Source organism: Papaver somniferum, chromosome 2 (assembly GCF_003573695.1).
Source record: "Papaver somniferum cultivar HN1 chromosome 2, ASM357369v1, whole genome shotgun sequence".
Classification (NCBI taxonomy): Eukaryota; Viridiplantae; Streptophyta; class Magnoliopsida; order Ranunculales; family Papaveraceae; genus Papaver; species Papaver somniferum.
In genome coordinates, this window is record NC_039359.1 from 155,512,404 (window position 1) to 155,523,854 (window position 11,451).

Sequence of the window (11,451 nt, forward strand, 5' to 3'; positions counted from 1 at the left end):
TTTGATGCTTTATGAAGAAGCGACCGTCGGATGCTCCTGAGAACTGATCTGATGGCTGAGAACGGAGGCGCTTTTGTGTGTAGAAAATGAGGTTGTGCGCACCATTCTTCGCGGCTTCCTTGCGTAATTTCTCCCGGCTTTTCACTACTTTTCTGCTCTTTTCGCTCCGCGACTCATCCGAACTTTATTTATTACCTAAAAATGCAAAATTAATTAATAAAAATATTTATTCTTGAAAACAATGAAAATACAGAATATGGGATAAAATGTAGAATTAATGCACAAAAGATGAGTTAAAATGCCAACAAAAAGGGATAAATAAATACAATATTTGGCACTCATCAGCTTTCCACGTATTTTTCTATATACACGTGTCTGATGGTGAGATATATGTATACACAATTTGCCCCTTTTCTTCGGGCTTGAATGTTTAATGGGTGCATTGAAGAAAACAATTGTTGCCTATTCTTCTATCTCTCCTAATAACTTTTCCTAGATACTTGGGCACGTCTTTTATTTGTGCATTAACTGCTCATGTAACGGGCACGTTTCCCATTCCTCCATTAATTTCCTTCTCTTTCTTTCGGGTATATTAAGGAGAGAAAGAAAATTAATTTCATTCTTCCTAAACATTCTCTCGATTTTAATTCTTCGTTCTTCAGCCCTTAAATTCTCTGTCAGTCTTCATTCTTCAGCCCTTAAATTCTCTGGCAGTCTTCATTCTTCCGCCCTTAAATTCTCTGTCAGTCTTCATTCTTCAGCCCTTAAATTCTTTCCACTGAGCATTAATCACGCTTGCCTCCTCTTTATTTCTGATTTGTTCTTTCTGCTGCTGTTTTTACTGGTAAGTTTTTCTTTTCTTTGTTTCCATGGTTTTACACTTTGTTGATTTGTAAATTTTCTGTTACTGTTATTCCTTGTTTGTGATGAAGAACTTCTTTCAATGCTTGCATGCTATTTTTCCCCTGTTCTTCGTCTTAAATCAAGGAAGCCATTGTTAGGGTAGGGATTTTATGGAATTTCGATCACATATGCTAATTTTAAGGTTTCTGCGTTGTCGTGTGTGGATTTCTATTTATGTGGTTTTTTGATCGTTGGTAATGTCCTCGAGTTTGTTTTTGACTTGTTTATGATTAATCTTTTCGCAGCCATGTCTGACCGTCTGCGTCTTCCTTATCAGACTCCTGGTTCTGGTCTATCGAGATCTCCTCCGCGTAGAGAGTCTCAAGATGATGTTCGTAGAAGTCGAGTTTCTTCTGGGGCGAAGGACTCATCTTCTAGGGAAGAAGTTCCTTTGACAAATCTTTCTGGGGCTCGAAAAGTCTTTGATCGCGTGGTGTCTCGTCCTCGTGATGATGTTAGGAGTGCGCAGACACCGACTCGTGTTGTCGCTTTTGATGTTCCTCCTCTACGTTCTCTAGTGCCCGAGCATCCTCTGTCACCCCCTCCTACAACTTCTTTTAAAGGGAAGAGTACAAAAGGTGGTGTTCCGAGGGCTGAATCTTCAAAAAATCCTTCTTTTAAGAGAAAGGCTTCCGAGGCGTTCATTGGTTTATCCGGTCCCGCCGAGGAGGATGAGGCTGCCCCATTGATACGCAGCGTTTCGGTCAGCAAGAAAAAAGTAACGTTCAAGCATATTGATCTCGAGATTTTCAAGGAAAAGCATGAGCTTCAAGCCTTCGAGGTTCGTTTCTATTCCCCTGAGGATGATATTACTTATGAGCTTATCTCAAAGTATGAGTTCGATGAATTTCATTTGTTGACCACGGTTGGTGCGTTCGAAGCTGGTCTTATGCTGCCGTTGTACAAGTCAGGTGATTCCTTCTACTATGATGTTCTTGTTAGTCGTGAAGGCTCTTCCACCAATACTCACAGCCGTTCTGTATCGCAACTATCGGGGAATTATCTCCGCGTCCTGAAGGAATGCTATCTGCGGAGTAAGGGGGAGACGACAATGACTTGTTACGTTCCCAATCCCGCGGAGAAGGAATGGTATACTCCTAAGAATTTCAATAACTCCTTCGGTGATTATGTCAACAGTAGGAACCGTAAGCCGTGGAGTGTCAGCCTCCGGAATCTCGCTTCTCCTCGGGGCGAAATTCGTTTGTTAAATGAGGTCAGCGATGCCAAGATGAAGTATGTTCCCGGCACGGAGGGGTCTAGTCAGCGGAAACTTTTCCCGGCCCGCGAGAGGATCAAGCGCGACCATGACTACGAGTGGCACGCTACCGTTATCGAAGTGGTTGGTCCATGGGCGTACGGTTGGATCCCTGGTCCCCGCGGTTGGCGTCCTACTGAGAGTAGCAAGCCGCGTGAATCTCCTCCTGCTCGTTATGGAGATTTATGTCCCTGGCGTTTAAACTTCGCAGGTATGAATTTTCCTTATGCCCTTGACGTTGTGGAGGGAGACGAGGAGGAAGGTTCCGGTGCTATACTTCCACCGAGGAGTACCTCGACTGCTCAGGTACGCGGATTCTAGCTGCGCTTCTTCTTCTTTAGAAATTCAACTGTTCGGGAAAAATAATTCTTTTTGTGGTGTGGGTTTTCAGGTGTCGAAGAAGAAAAAGATTAAGCCGAAGCAGTCTTCTACCATTGTGATGGGTGAGGCTGAGGCCCATGAAGAAGTTACAAGTCCAGTGAATGAAGAGTTTGCTGAGGACGAGGAGATTACAGATGGGGAGGAACGTACTGGTACTTCCCCTATCAATGTCGAAGAAGAGGTCTGTGCGGGTCAAGATGGTGATGAAGGGGGAAAAAACGCCGCGGTAGCTGATGACGGTGTTATTGGTGATATTTCTGTCCCTGTTGGAGATGCCACGGATACTCTCCCCACCCTTTCTCAAGAGTTTTCTTTTGATCGGCTGTATTCTACAGGGGAGTTTATGGATGATGCCCTCGATTTTCCTGAGGACTTCTCTCTACTGTCCCCCAATGATGATTGGGATGTCCTCGGGGTGCTAGTAACGGAGACGCTGCTGTTCAAGATGGTGGCGCGGAGGAGCATGATGCGCATGTGGGTGTCGACATTTGTGCTGATGGGGCCGTGTCATAAAAGGGGAAGTCGGTGATTGATTCTCCTGTTGCGGATCTCCCTCATTCGCCGACATCTGAGGGTGAGGACGCCATAATGGATTGGCTCAAGGAAAAGAATCTGCTATTTGTCCCTCATCCCGCCCCTGTTGTTGTTGGTGAAAAGGATTCTGACGCGTATACCCGTCGTATGATGGAAATGTCTTCCAAGGCGCGGATGTCTGAGGCCTGGGGAAGAAATTTGAGTGTTCCCGAAGCTACCCTTGTGTCGGAGCCTCCTACTTCCGTTGCAGATATGATGGCCATAGCCGACGGGTATCAATATGGCTTTCCTCAGCAGCGTGTCTTAGAGGTAAATTTCGTACGTACTTCTACGTGACGATCTAATTCTTCGGTAAAATAATGTTTTTCGTCTTGATGTGTAGATGATGAGGAGTGAGCATTGTAACCACGTGTTGTATCAGTTCTTCAAAGCGAAATCTCTGAATCTCAAGGCTAAGCTTCGTCACAGAGAAAAGGAATTATCTGCGGCTGAGGTGGAAATAGAAGAGCTGAAGAAAAGCCTCAAGGAGAAAGAAAAGCTGGGTGAAGCGGAGGCCAGTCTTCGTTCAGAGCTTGTTGTTGTTCGCGCTGAGTTAGAGCAAACTCGCGGCCAAGTTTCAGCTTTCACAGGTTTGGTTCTTTTTTTTCTCTTTTTCCCTCGCAGTGTGTCGTCATTCCTCTATTTCTTAGTTGTTCTGTCTGAGTCTCCCCACCCTATCTCCAGTGGGTGGTGTCCCCGAGCTGATATGGCTTCGAAACGAAAGGGCACGGCAGAAATCTCGTATTAAAGAACTTGTTCAGAAAATTAAAAGTGAAGCCAAGAAATGGGATGCTCGGGCTGAGGTATGGCGCGCAAGGCATGTTCAGATGGTCGACATGCAAAATATGTATAACCATGACCGTGCTTTATTTAATGGTACGCTGCTGTGGACACGTGATAGTCTGCGGGAATCCCGTGAGCGTACTTCTTTGTTGGAGTCTAGGATACAACTTCTGGAAGAGGAATTACAAAAGTCTCGATCCCTCCCTTTTCCAGGAGTTGAGGATAGTGCGCGGTGTCTTATCAGAGAAAGGGACAATGCCCGTGCCGAAGCCCATGATCTAAGCAAGGCCCTTGCCGCGTCCCGCGTTGAAGTAGCTCGTCAGGCTGAGTCTGAGAGGAATCTTGAAGTGTGTATGTACAGATTGAGCAAGGGGGTATCAGAGATAAACAAAGAAGTTGACCACCTTCGTCACATGGATTCGATGAAGCAGGTAGAATTAGATGCCAGTCAATTTACTCTCACAAACCTTCAGCTAGATTATAAGAAATTATCCGCGGAATATGATCATCTTGATGAAGCGCGAGATGAAGTTGTTAATGAGTATGAAGAGGCTTCGGCTTGTGTCGAAGGTATAACCCTATTCCATCGAGTGTGATTGTGTATTTTCTGTGCTAACTCCCTGGTGTTGTCTTTTTCAGAACTCGAGGGACAACTTCGCGTTGCTAATGAAAAACTTGAAAAGGCTCAATCTTCCTTAGCGCAGCAGGAAGAACAAACTAAGCATTTTAAGAGTTTGGCGACATCCCGCGAAGAGGCTGTCGGTGCTGCTTCTAAAGAAGTGAGTCGTCTGTCTTCATTGTTATCCCAAGCCCAACAACGGACGATAGTTATTAAGCACAAGGCTCGGTGTCAATTGGCTGAGGAGACGAACAAGATGCTAGAGAAGATAGAACTTGGCCTAAAGAACGAGCATGGTCTTGTGAAGAATTATCTGCGTCGTCCAGTTCCTGCTGCCTTTCCTGGCTCCTCGGGACCCTCATCTGGTGGGAGCGTCCCTTCAAGTCTTCGGAACGATCCTGCTGATGGGGCGGCATCATCTAGGTAGAGACCGCTGCATTTTGTAGAGACCGCAGCGTCATTATCCCTCCACTTTTTGTAATTATGTAAAAAGAATATTTTTTGCTAGTATCATATAAAAGGAATATTTTTTGACATGTACTCTTCCTTGAATTGGCCCTTCACTTTTTGTAATCGTCCTTTATGAAATGGATCCTTTTCTTGATATACCTCCAATGTTGGTTTGTTTTTATTTTATGCATTGTGATGAAAGACTCTAAAAATAAAAAAGGATTTTAAGTGTTAGTGTGCGATCCCGAAGGGAGGTACCTTCGTGATCGGCTTGAGACCTGTCTCCCCGCTGGCGAACCCTTGGCCAGAGGATTCCCAGACGGTGGGGGCCGAGGCAACGTTCTAGGATATGGGGTTAAAAAATTTACATACACCCATTCCGTCGACCCGTTGCCTTAAGATTGGTTGGGTATCTCTTTCTGCTGGGTGCCTTCCCCCTGGTCTTACACTTATGGACACTGACGGGGGAGCCCTGAGAGATTGTAAATTAACTACTTTCCCCAATATTGTCGATAGGTTTAGTGGATACATAGAAAGCTTGTTTGATTTATAGGTTGAGGCCTGCAATTCCTCGTCCAGAGATAGAAACATGTAGAGTGTTCACACTCCCTTCTTCTTCTGGTACCCTTCACTTAGTTGCGAGGCTGCGTTGCACCTATGGGAAGTATGGTTTGAGCCACTTAGCATTCCAAGGATGTCGGAGGACTTCGCCTTTCATATTACGAAGGTAGTAGGAACCACCTCCCGCAATATCATGTATTATAAAAGGTCCTCCCCACATAGGTGCTAACTTTCCCCATCTCTTCTCTCGTTGATACTGTGGGATTGTTCTTAACACATACTTCCCTTCTACAAAATTCCGAAGCTTTACCTTTTTGTTGTACTCCCTTGCAAGTCTTCGCTGGTAATTTTCCATCTTCTGTAATGCTGCTTCCCTTCTTTCTTCTAGGTCGTCCAATCTCTCTAACATCATGTCTGTTGTGAGATTTTTCTCCCACGCTTCGGTCTTTGTGGTTGGCATGAGTATCTCTGTAGGGATGACTGCTTCAGCTCCATAAGTGAGAAGAAACGGGGATTCCCCAGTGGCGGATCTTCGCGTTGTCCTGTATGCCCATAACACATTGTGCAGCTGTTCACACCATCTCCTTTTATGCTCGTCTAATTGTTTTTTGAGTATAAGGGCGAGGGTCTTATTGGTAGCTTCCGCTTTCCCGTTGCTTTGAGGGTATATGGGGGTGGACTTGTTCTTTCTTATCTTGAAAGTATCGAAGAGCATGTCTATATTTTTCCCCTGTAATTGTTTACCATTATCAGATACAATTTCGGCGGGTATACCGAATCTGCAAATGATGTTCTGGAATATGAAAGTAAATACATCCACGTCTCTGATCCTGGCCAAGGCCTTAGCCTCCACCCATTTACTGAAGTAGTCCGTGGCTACTATCAAAAATCGTCTTTTCCCTGATCCTTCGATGAAAGGTCCGACGATGTCTACGCCCCATTTTGAAAATGGCCACGGGCTATCGACAAAGTTTAACATTGTTTCCGGTGCGTGGATCTTTTTGGCGAAGCGCTGACATTCTTCACACCGTCGGGACATCCTCGCGGCGTCCTGTATCATTGTCGGCCAGTAATATCCTTTCGTTTTTGCTTTGTCAGCTAGTGATCTCATGCCGCTATGATTCCCCGCGTCACCATAATGGATATATTTTAGAATTCGATGCCCCTCTTTCCGGGACAAGCAACGTAGTAATGGTCGAAGGAAGGATTTCTTGTACAGGACCCCATCCCGAAGATCATATCTTCCTACTTTGGAGAGTATCTTCCTAGCTTGTTTCTGATCCGCAGGTAAGCTTCCCTTTTCGATAAAGGCATGGATCATCACTCTCCAGTCATCTTCGTTGCTGAAGTCTTCGTCTTGATTTGCTCTTGACAGGATATCTTCTTCGTCAAAGTCGTTATGGATGTCTTCTCCTACCTGGTCTTCGATATTTTCTTCCACTGTATCTTGATTGGTAGCGAAGGAGAATTGAGATGCAATCGAAGGCTCGTATACCCTTGCTATTTTAATAGCTTCGACGTTTTTATCCCTCGGCATGGATGATATATATGCTAGGGCATCCGCGTGCCTGAGGTCCCTTCTGCGTAAGTGCCGGAACTTAATGTTCGGGATTTGCGATGCCAATGTTTGGACCAAGGCCACGTAAGCTGAGAGGGTGTCATCGTACACATTATACTCGAGCCCTATTTGCCGTATGACAAGCTGCGAATCACTTGTCAGCCTTACATCGGTTACCCCCATCTTTATTATTATACGGAGGGCATGTACGACAACTTCGTATTCAACGATGTTGTTGGTATGCTCTTTGAATTCTAACCTAAGTCCCTGTATAATCCTTTCTCCGGTTGGGGTGATAATGACAATGCCTATTCCTGCTCCTTCCTTATTTTTGGATCCGTCGACGAAGACTTCCCATTGTCTTTGACTCGCAGGTTCGAGGATATCCATTGGATCCTTGTTTTCTTCCTCGGCTTCTGGTATTCCCTTAATCTCTTCGTCGTTGTCAAGGGGGAGGTCTGCTAAGAAATCCTCCAGAACTTGGGACTTCCGAGAATGTTGAATTTCATGAATGATGTTGAATTGGTCCAGATGGGTGTTCCATTTGGCTATTCGGCCCACTTTTCCCGTGCTTTTGAGGACTGCTTCCAATGGTGCTTTGCATGGGACCCTGACGAGGTGAGTTAGGAAGTAGGTTCTCAGTTTTTGAGTAGCCCACACCAATGCGAGGATGAGCTTTTCAATCTTAGTATAGTTCCTTTCCGCAGAATTGAGGGTCTTGCTGACGTAATAGATAGGTTGTTCTATCTTTGTATTGGTTTTGACCAATACTGCGCTGACTGCGTCTTCTGTTGCTGCAATGTACAGTGCCAAAACCTCGTCAGGATATGGCTTCTGCAGGATCGGGATTGAGGCTAGGTGTTCTTTGATTTTCTGGAATGCTTCCTCGCATTCAACGGTCCATTCGAACCTGCTCCCTTTTTTGAGAATATTGAAAAAATGTTTGCATTTGTCCGAGGACCGGGCAATAAATCTTCCCAAAGCTGCTATGGATCCATTGAGTTTCTGTACTTCCTTTAAATTCTTTGGGGACGACATCTGTACTATGGCTTGAATCTTTGCTGGGTCTACCTCGATGCCCCTTTTTGTTACCAGATACCCGAGGAATTTCCCCGAGGTGACACCGAAAGTACATTTCTCCGGATTCACTTTCATGTGATGTTTTCTCATTGCTTCGAAGATATTCCTCAGATCCTGGTGGTGATCTTTACGCAGCTTGCTTTTGACGAGCATGTCGTCAACGTAGACTTCTAAGGTTCCTCCAATCCATGGCTTGAAGATAGCATCGACCATCCTTTGGTATGTTGCCCCTGCGTTTCGAAGTCCGAAGGGCATTCTAGCGTAGCAATAAAGGTCATGTGGGGTGTAGAACGCTGTGTGTGGCTGATCTTCTTCTGCCAGGGCCACTTGGTTGTAGCCAGAATGTCCATCCATGAATGACAGTTCTTCATATCCTTCTACTGCTTCTACCAGCTGGTCTATGCTCGGCAGGGGATAGCTGTCCTTTGGACATGCCTTGTTGAGATTAGTAAAGTCGATGCATATTCTAACCCCTCCATTTTTCTTAGGAACAATGACCATGTTGGAGATCCAGGTAGGGTACTTGACTTCCTTGATAAATCCTGCGTCTAGTAGTTTCCGAAGTTCTGTTTCCACTGCCTCATGATACTCTGGAGCTACTTTTCGTATTTTCTGCCTGAACGGGGGCGTGCCCGGTTTGATGTGTAGCTCGTGTTGGATTACTTTTGGGTCAATCCCCGGAATATCTCCTAGCTTCCAGGCGAACACATCCGCGTATTCCTTAAGTAATTTGGTTAAAGAATCTTCCCTTCCTTCGTCCATTATGGTCCCTATTTTGATCATCTTCGGGTTTTCTTCCGTTCCTATGTTGATTTCTTTTACGAGCTCCACTGGTGTGAACACAGGCTTCGGATTTCCTAGGACTGGGACGTTCTTTAATTGCTATTTAGCGTGTTTCTGTTCTTCGCTGGTTGTTGAAGTACTTGTCTCTGTGCGTAGGACATTATCATCTTTCGTCAATCCCTTCCCTGTAGTTTCCTTGAGGAACAGGTCTATGGCCTTTTCTTTCGCGGTTTCTTTATTTTTTACTCTTCGGATTTTTCGCTGCTCTTCTTGCTCGTTGTTGATTTTATCCTGAGTGGCCTGCCACTCTCTCGTAGTGACCCGATCTCCCTTGATTTCCATTACTCCCTCAGGTGTTGGAAATCTGAGATATTGGTGGTACGTTTCCGCAACTCCTTTGAGTTTATGTATCCATTTTCGTCCAATAATAGCGTTGTAGGGGGAAGGGGTGTCCACCACACTGAATCGGGTCTCTAGTTTCATGGGCCCTGCGTTAACCTGCAACACGATGTCTCCCAAGGGCTTCGTGGCTGCTCCATTGAATCCGTAGATGGTGTAATAAGAGGTCATTAACTGTTCATCATGGAGCTTCATCCGTTTGAATGCATCGTAAAATAGGACGTTTACGGAGCTTCCCCCGTCTATGAGGATCTTTTTGAGGTTACATCCAGCTACTGGTAGCGTTAGGACCAAGGGATCGTTATGGTCTTCCATATCTTCTTCGATATCCTCGGCACCGAAGATGATAGGAGATTCCATCCATTTTTCGTGCTCGTCCACCACTATCCCATCGACCTTATACAATTCCCAGCGGTCTTCGAATTGCTTCCGTAACCTCTTTCCTATCTGCGCTGTAAGTGAGGGCCCTGTGGCTTCGGAACACGAGATGGTGTTGATTGTTCGGTTTCCTTCCGGAAGTTGGACTGGTTTGGTTCGCTTGGATCTATCCTCGGTAACATCCTTTCGTACGCAATGTTTGAGCTCTCCCGCATCAATTAATTTTTGGATCATTATTTTAAGGTTCTTGCACTTTTCGGTCTGGTGTCCGTTGAAACAATGATATTCACAGTAATCTTTAGACTTCTCGGATCTCGGGGGCTACTTTCCCTTAGACCATGGCCACTCCAGGTTTTCCCTCCATTTGATCTCTCGTAGGATACGAGCATAGCTAGCGTTGAGTTTCGTGTAAACTTGATCTTCGAATTTTCGGTCACCTGTTCTTCGTTCATCCCTTCGTTCCTTCCTATCTTCGTGAGGTCTCTCCACTGAGCAACTCCTTTTGGCCCCATTGGTTTGTTCCGCTGAATTGGTGCGGTGAGATCTCTGCGGATATGCCCTCGGGTTTTCCTGTTGAATTTCTTCAAGTCGAGCGTGCTTTTCGATAATTATTCGAAGATCTCCCTCTGTCTTAGGCACGCTTCCATGAATTTCAACAAATAGGGGACTCATTCGGTCTAATCCCCATTTGTAGCAATTGATGCTTACCACTGGGTCCACGCTCCCTATGGCTTGGCAGATCTTGTGCCATCTGTTAATGTACTCCCTCGTGGTTTCCTTGTAGCCAAACGCTAGTGAAAAGAGCTTATCCATTCCGGTGTTTACAGTCTTGTTGTACATGTATGTTCTTAAGAATTTCTCTGCGAGTTGGTCGTATGAGTGGATGGAGTTTGGTGGCAGATTATCAAACCATGATAATGCCGATCCCTTCAGGATTGACGGGAAGTATCTGCAGAGTACGGCGTCGTTCTGACCCCATCTAGCTAAGACACGGTTGTAGTACCGAATATGTGCAGCAGGGTCACTGGATCCATCATAGCATTCGAACGTTGGGACAGGTCATTTCAGTGGAATAGGGGTGTTGGCCAAGCGATGAGTTAAGGGCGTAGAGTTAGCTTCTCTCATGACCTCTTCTAACCTCCCCCCGCCTTGTCTATTTTTTAATTGCCTGATCTCGGCCATCATCTCATCTCGTAGCTCTTCCATCGCGCGGTGGTGCCCTAAGTTCTTCTGCTCGTTACCGTCTGAATCTCCGTCGTCATAATCCGGGTCGGATACGCTACTTCCCCTAGTCGCGTCTCCATTAGCCGCTATGACGACTCTACAGTCTCGGTTTGGCTCTGGTGCTTTGGAATTTGCTTCATCAAGTTGTTGGATGGTCTTCGTGCTTAGAGCAATCCGCTCCTTTAAATCTTGATTTTCTCTGGCCAACAGGGCTACAACATCTGCGTAAACCTGCTGGCTCTTCTTTAGTTCCTCAAGCTCAGCCATCAGTCGATGTGATTGGTTGGACCCCTGATTGGGAGTCCCAGCGCGTTCCACTACGGCCATGGTGCCGCCTTCCTTTACGGTCTGCACTAAAGGTGGCAGAGGTTCAGCTTCGGTTGCTGGCATTTCCAAATAGGGGTGAGTGCCCCTCTGCGGTGCTAGAGCCGCCGGTATGGTTTGATTTTGATCATTTGTTGGTGGCATTCCAAAAGTTGGAAGGTGCACGGGTTGGAATGTTCT